The sequence below is a fragment of the Orbicella franksi genome, chromosome 6 (genome assembly GCF_964199315.1).
Source record: "Orbicella franksi chromosome 6, jaOrbFran1.1, whole genome shotgun sequence".
Taxonomy (NCBI): domain Eukaryota; kingdom Metazoa; phylum Cnidaria; class Anthozoa; order Scleractinia; family Merulinidae; genus Orbicella; species Orbicella franksi.
Window position 1 is genome coordinate 27,521,344 of NC_138150.1, and position 8,422 is coordinate 27,529,765.

The following is an 8,422-nucleotide window of genomic DNA, read 5'->3' on the forward strand; positions in this document are numbered from 1 at the left end:
CGCTTCGTACACCTTCCTCGTGGAAATTTCACTGTGATCTTTCCCAAAAAATACAAAATATGCTGGGTAAACCCTTCACAAATGGTGGTTAATTTATTAAATTATTGGATACCGTTACTACAATTAACTGTCAGTGTTCTCACATCAATGGATAAATAGAACAGAATTTTCCTCACTGAAGCCAACTTTGAAAATTGAACCGTCGGTTAAGATCAGATCGCCGCACAGGGGCAGAGAAGTCCAAGATATACCGTTTATACCATCTTATAATATTTTTGACAAATGATAAAAGCATGACAGTATTTTAAAAAATTTGAACGGACATGACAAAGCCACCTGTTCAAGTTAAGTCTAAGTTAAAACTTCCTCTCGGTGGCGTGTTAACGTTTTAATGAAGTGACTTATTAAAACAATTTTATGTTACCGCAGACAGTTGATTAACATTTTACCAACAACAAATTTTGGCTCAGTTTAGTTTTCCACACTGTACGAAAAAGCAAAAAGAGCTATAGGAAAAAAAAAAACTGGTAATTATTTCAGCTTAGTTTAAATTCAAATTCAAAATTGTTTTCGCCAATGACGGAAATCTACGCCAATATTCGACAATTATTTATTTAACTTCGCCTAACTAAAATACGCCAAAATTCATTAGGCAGCGAGAACACTACAGCGTAGCCAATTACAGGATCCCAGGGTTCTGATAAGAATTAAATTTAAACTACTCATATATAAACAAGAAGAATCAAAAGGAAACAAACCAAAACATCAAATTGCAAGAAACAGCCCGACGGTGGGCACAGAAGAGACCTCGCTATGTTGCAACTGGGACATTTCGTTCATTTGGTTACTTAACCTCCCTAAACTGTTATCATTGAAAAACGGTATTTTCAGATTTCGCCACCGACTGCATTTGCCGCCCTCAAATAAACCTTATATAAAAAAAATCTCTTTAGGTGTTCGTTAAACGCTTGAGTTTGCTTACCATTAAAGTCTATGTAATATCAGGCAGTTTTTTTTTACTCTTTTAAGAGATGAAAAACTTTGAAACCATTCACTGGTTAAAAATGTTTAGAGCTTCGACTCCTGCAACTGCCGCCTTCGACAGATGCAATAATAAAAAAGTGGTGAAAACGGATGTGGAATAGAAATGATATGAAAGACTACAACAGAGTAATACTATGGATATAAATCTAAGAATTTGGTTGAAAAAAGTGTTCTATTGTCCTAGAAGTAGGCTAGAGTTTTTGCAAAGTCTGAAGCTTGTCATTTTGTGCTAGGATTCCAGCTATTTTCTAATGACGGTAATAACATGAAAAAAGCTCATATCCATGGTTAGCAACTCTACAGCTTTAGGTCGTTGCAGTTTCACTGTCACGATTTTAAACATGCCTTGCTTTGTACCCAAACAAGTTGCAAAATTACTTGTAACGTTTTAGGATTTTTTTTAGGTGTTTTTTCTTTCGTGCACGTAGAAAATTTAAAACAGGTGAATGTTGTGAGCATTCATAATCTGCGCAAAGTGTTGGCTGATTAATTATCATTCCGACCGCGGCAAAGCTATATATTAATAAAAGTCTCGTCTGGACGCCTTAATTAAGTGGAATTGAGTCAGTCAAGGATGCTGAAAACTTTTGTTCATCCTGTTGCTACACGGTAATAACAACAAAACAAGCTGCACTAAAAGGAAAGTATGTTCGAGCATTGACTGCAGATAAACTTACCTTGCGCCTCTGGGATCAAGTAAGCCAACAAGACGCGGAAAACAAAGCAAAAACATACAACGAGCATCTCTAAGACGGTCTCTTGGAAACCTTGTAAAACGGCTTCAAAATATCACATCATGTTTCAGCGAGAAGCTAAAAAGTCCGGTTCAACTTTGGGTACTATTATGAGCTAAACTTCGACACCCGCATGAGTCATCAGTTTTACCTCGTTAATCTGTTAAACCACCAGCTCCAGAAAGAAATAAGCCACACATTAATCATTGGTGGTCACAGCAACAAAAGAGTTACTCTGAACTGTGGTTGGTGGATGAATCTTAACAATTCTATGATGATGACGTATTCTTATGACATCGTTTGCACTCTAAAAAAGAAAGCGATGATGTCGCTGAATTAACGTGATATATATTGTTCTAGCGTTTAACGTGAAAAACGAAATTCTCTATTAAAAAATGTGAGAATTTTTAGAAAAGGAGACTTGATTAGCGCTGTTATCTGTGTCCGATGAAATATAAAAAAAGCGCGCTATCCCCGAGATGTCGCACTGCATCAATATTTTCATGTCATATGCAGGGTTTTGAGAGTGACGCGAATCATGAACTCATTGGTCTCTTTTGTTTTGATTGGTTGGAGAATTACAGATTAACGAATTCAATTCTAATGTAGCTGAAACAAAACAATGCCGCCTCCACTGCCTAATACGTGCAGTAAAATAATATTTGAACATCAGTATTAACAGCAATCCCGAGATCATAATAGTCTATTTCCCAGTTGAGTTTTGCCTCTGTGTCAAAACGAGTCTTCGCGCGAAACCATTCATACGAAAATGAGTTCCGCCTGAAGATTCACTTTCATGAAAATTCAATTCCTCTTCATGTGACAGGTTTTGCACGAAGACTCGTTTTAAAACAGAGGCACGAGGTAACTCGGAAATGGCGCACACTTGTCACGTAATCTGCATGTACGGCTTTGAATGACACTGACCTTTTCGTCGCTGACCTTTTCTCGTGAACATTTCTGTATGATCTTCCCAAAATAATATAAAATATACTGTGAAAACCCTCCACAAATGACAACTAATTTATTGAATACCGTTACTACAGTTAACTTTTACTGTTGTCAGTGTAACAGGATTTCTCTCACTGAAGCCAGCTTTGTCAGATCATCGCCCATGCGCAGGAGAGTACCGCACACTGTCTAAAGAAAACTGAATCCGTACCTTCAGATCAAGAGTTCAGTGCAATAACATAAGGCCGCTACCACACTCAAGTATGAACAGGCAAAAAATACAATAAGAAAACAGTCAAAGGGAAAACAGTTAACTTCAATTGTTGGAGCTGTATCACCCATAAATGTAATAAAAACCATAAATGTAATACCAACCATAAATGTAATAAAAATTAACCATAAATGTAATACTAACCATAAATGCAATAACTTTTAACCACAAATGTAATAAAACCACTAACCATAAATGTAATAAAATTTGCCCATAAATGTAACAAACTGAACAACCATAAATGTAATATGGCTTAACCATAAATGTAATAAACTGGCTATGACTTCCAAATCAAGGGGCTACAAACTTGTCATTCTCTTTGTGCACTTCTTACTTCAGGACACGGGCCTCTTGCATCAAGTTAGTATTTTAATTAACCCAGAGACCAAAACCGAAGAAGTTATAATTATGGTCTGTGAACATTAAGGAAGTACCCAAGTATTATTAGAAAGTCTATATACCAGAGCGTTTGAAGTGCTGGTGGTTGATGATATTCCATCCATTTGAAAGAGATTGAGGTTCTCTTTATTTACGCCCACTCTTGAGTGCCTCATTAATTCCTATATATACATTCTGGAATTCTGGAACGAAACGGACTTCATCCGGAAATCACACGACAGACGGATTTGTCCGGAATAAGGTGTACTTTGATCTCTGGGGCCGAGATTAAGAGTCCGTTGTCCGTATTATAGAGGTGTCACACACACTATGTCACTCTTTATAGCAAAACCTTACTGGACCTATACTTTGGGATCTAAATTTCTTTAGTAAGTTTGGTCTCGTTAGGGTGTCTCGGGAAAAACCGCGATATTTCACGCCGTATGGGCCTCGTTTAGGACTGCACACAAAGAAATAGTATTTTTGTTTCTTTAAGGAGTCAGGCCTTTAGGGGTCTTATTGAAAATTTCAAGTCAATTTCACGAAGAATGAGAATGGCAAGTTTGTAGCCCCTTGATTTGGAAGTCACAGCCAGTTTATTACATTTATGGTTAAGCCTTATTACATTTATGGTTGTTCAGTTTGTTACATTTATGGGCAAATTTTATTACATTTATGGTTAGTGGTTTTATTACATTTGTGGTTAAAAGTTATTACATTTATGGTTTGTATTACATTTATGGTTAATTTTTATTACATTTATGGTTGGTATTACATTTATGGTTTTTATTACATTTATGGGTGATACAGGAGCCTTTTAGTTTTCAGTACAGTAATAGTTCGTATAGTGTGATCGTCCGGGTGAGGGTAGTTGTGAAAAAACTGTTGCTGGTGACTGACTTTTCGACAACCTGAGCGGAAGGTCATCTTCAGAGCCAAGTGAATAGTTTTATCAGTCAATGATGTTATAAGTCCGGTCCGTTGAACATGATTGGTCAGTCCAGCCATGATGGCATTGGCTGAAAGACACGTGTAAAGTTTGTCATCAGTCATTGGTGGGTTTCGATCCGTCTATTGTTAGTCAAATTGGTCGGTTTTTGGTCCGTTTATTGTTAGTCAAATTAAGTCGGTCTGTTTGAAGTCCATTTGTCGGTTTCGTTTCCGCCATGGATTAGTCGTTTGTAAGGCGCCGGTAGTTGTTGACATCTGTTAAGAGGCATTTGTTCTAGGTTAGTGTACCAACTTTCCAGAGTCAGTCGTTGAAAATAGTTTGTACTGTAGGTTAAGCACTGAGCAGAGTCCCAGTCAATGTTGTGCGTGGTTTGTCAGTTGATAATGTACAGCAATGCGATTGTTGACATCACCATTTCTCGTGGCTCGTTTGTGTTCAGTCAGGCGTTGGGTTCCTGTTCGTAGCGTCAGCTTCAGTAGTTCGGTAAATGTTTCGTCTAATAAAGTCAGCGTTGTAGTTGTTTTTGTGAAAAACACGTTCAAGGTATCTGTTTTCGTCAAGTAAGCTGTCTGGTGTGTTACAAACTAGTTGCGCTCGTCTCGTCAAAGTCTTGATAGTCGTGGCTTTGTGTGAAGTCGGGTTGTAGGATGATTCGTCAAGTTAAAGTCTGTCGGTATGCGTCTACACTGTCGTTCGTAGTTCGTTGTTGTCGCGGCTTACCAAACAGTCTAGAAAAGGAAGTTTTCCATCTTCTTCGATCTCTTTAGTAAACTGGATATCGGCGTTCTGTTCGTTTAGGCGGTCGTGAAAATCGTCAATTCCGTCTTTCTGAACGGCGGTAAAGCTGTCGTCGACGTAGCGTAACCAAAGCGGTATCGTTTGTCGGCAAGTTGTAAGGTCGCGTTCCTCCACGTGTTGCATCACAATTTCTGCGACAACAACAGAAACAGCCGACCCCATGGCTGTTCCATGCAACTGTTTGTAGTGTTTACTGTTATACTGAAAGTAAGTCGATGTAAGGCAAAGGTTCTTTAAGTCCATGATGTCTTCTGTCGGTAACGGTAGTTTAAACAGTAGATTGTTGTATAGCGGTCTCGGTACACTGTAATGCCAATTGAAGTGGAATACTGGTGAACAGTGATTTCACATCAAAGGACACAAGTTTGTAGTCGTCAGGTATCTGTACTGTCTTAATAGCGTCAATAAAGTTCTCCGTGGATTGTAGTTTGCGTCTTGATTTGTCAGTTAGGGGTTGCAGTACTGTCGTCAAGTACTTAGACAATTGATACGTAGGGGACCCAGGGAATGACACTGATAGGTCGCATCGGTATACCAGGTTTGTGTAGTTTCGGTAGTCCGTAAAGTTTCGGTGGTTGAGGTACTGAGCACCTCAGTCGATAGTAGCGTTGAGTGTCAATAGCGTCAGTCTTTTAAGCGTAAGTATTTCGCTGTTAAGTTTACGTTGAAGTGCTGGCGTCGGATCGCGTTTAAGTTCTTCGTAAGTTTGTTTGTCGTTAACAGGTGCGTCCATTTTGTCAAAGTAGTTAGTCTTGTCGGCTGGTAGTATAACCATGTTGTTGTCGTTTTTCAGTTGTTTCAGTGCTTGTTGTTCGTCTTTTGTCAAGTTTTTGTCAGGTATAGGGGCTGATTGTACCGTGGAAGCAGTTCTGCTTCTGATGTTATCCTTGTTAGATTCTGGTAAGTCTCGCTGACGAGACAGAACCGCCTCAACACTAGATACACTGACAAAACCATTCACTTGACTCTGAAGATGACTTCCGCTCAGGTTGTCGAAACGTCAGTCTCCAACCGACAACAGTTCTTTTCACGACTACCCTCACCCGGACGATCACGCTAGACGAACTACTGATACTCCTGGGTTCAAACCATTTACTATAGTACGGTAATACATACCATTTCAACTTAGAAGTAAGTTGAAATTTTCTAATCCCATTGGTTTTCAAATACAGTCGATGCTCTCGTAAGCGACCACTTTGGGTATTTGAAAAAGTGGTGGTAACTAGTGCTGGTCGCTTAAGAGAACTTTAATGGAATCTAAATAGAATAAAACTTGCAAAATGTAAACAGTTATTAAAAGTCAAGAAATCTCGATTACCACTTTATATGTTACATCACTGTAAATTTGACCACGAAGTGTTTCTTTGTTTTTTTTTTTATCACGGTATTGACTTACGCGAATAAGACTCGCAGGCGAATCAGGAAAAGAGCAGTTGGTAATTGCCAAAAGTGGTCGCGTCGCTTAGGGAAAGGTCGCTTTCGAGATTTTTTCATTAAAGTGTTTGAGTGACAGTTCAAACGGGTTTTTACGACGTAGATCGTGACCACAGCTGGTCGCTCACGAGAGCGGTCCTAGAGAGCGTCGATTGTATTGAAGTGACCAAAGTTACAAAAGTCACACTGAAATTAAAAAAAAAAAAGACTGGATAACTGTTTTTATTGACAGCTGTACACAAAGTTTCCAGTACTAGCTACGATGCTGTTACAAGTTAATATCTCGTTTACACTGTTTAGCGGAAAAAATTTCAACAATTTATTCAAAACTAACAACAAAACTGAAAGCCTAGATCTTATGCAAAGTTAAAACCAAGCTCAGTCTACTTTGGAACTTACAAGTAACCATCATGAACAGATCATTTTTAGTCCAATGACACTTAACAGGTTTTAATCTTGTTCATGCCTGGGTGTAAACGGATTCTTAGATAAATAAATAAAAGTAGAGTAAAAAGTAAATCTTATTTATAGTGGTCATGCACTTAGGTATACAAGCACTACGTTTAGCTAGTTTACAGGCATGCCACTCAAACCGGCAAAGGAAACAAATAATTCAAAGAGCACAGCGGGTAATTCCAAGCGGGCAAGATAGCGTCAATCACAACGCAGGATCCGTTTCATCTTGCCCTAAATCATTATAAATTATGATAATGAATAATTTAACATCACAATGAAATTCTCTCATCACTCCATAAAGTTCTGGGCCTGTTTGTTTGATTTGACTTATATTTTGTAACTTTCCACTTTAAGTTCTCTCGCTCACTTTTGTCCTTCAGTTTGTACTTTGAAAAGTCTCAAACTCGATCTACAAAACATGAGCACTGAAAGACTCCTGTATACAAAATGAATGTCTTAAGGCCACATATCAACTTCTCGCTACTACTACTGAGAAGTGCACTGGGACCAGTGAGGAGAATTTATGTATTTATATGGCTGGGCGCTGTGATTGGCTATATCTTGCCCGCTCGGAATTACCCGCTGTGTCCCGTAAGAAAATAGTGCTCTTTTTCCATATAATAAATCATTTATTGACCAAGCTTGTTCGGTCAAGATGGCTGGATATTGAGCTCGTTACTTTTTGCGTGTTTATATATGGACCTCGACTCTGCCTCGTTCCATAAACACGCAGAAAGGAACTTGGCCAATATCCAGCCATCTTGACCTCACGCTTGGCCAATAACCCATGTATATTGCTCGATTTCACACTGCATCATTTTTAGAGTTCACTATAAAGAATTTCCAAATTCGAACCTGATTTTTGATCCATTTTAAGTTATTGAATATTGTATCTTAAGAAAATCTGCACTTCATTATCGTTACCAACTGCCAAAACTCATACTAACGTTACTCTAACATCAATCCCAAAAGAGCCAGCGTAATACCTATGCATGCTGTTTGCAAAGGAAACCTAAAAAGTGCTTGCTAGCTAGATTGGCACTATTCCGTTGATATTATAAGAGAGATGTTACTTTATGCAAAACAAATCATGAAGGCTACACGCATTTATGCATTAGTTAAAACGTGGCATCAACCGACCAGCAAGTCTACACGAATTATTTCAGTTAAGTATCTCCGACCAGACCAAGTAAACACGGCTTGTGTGCACTGGTCAAAAGAAAACGACCCATTTATTTTTTTGGAGAACGTTGAAACTGTCGAAAACTCCGCGGCTAGAAATAATCTATACAAAAATTAAACGCAAAAAACGGAGATATGCCAAAGTACCTTACTCTCAGACTTAATGGGAAAAGTATTTTACCTGCAGCGTGTAATCCCCTTTGGATCATATGCCTAGTAGAT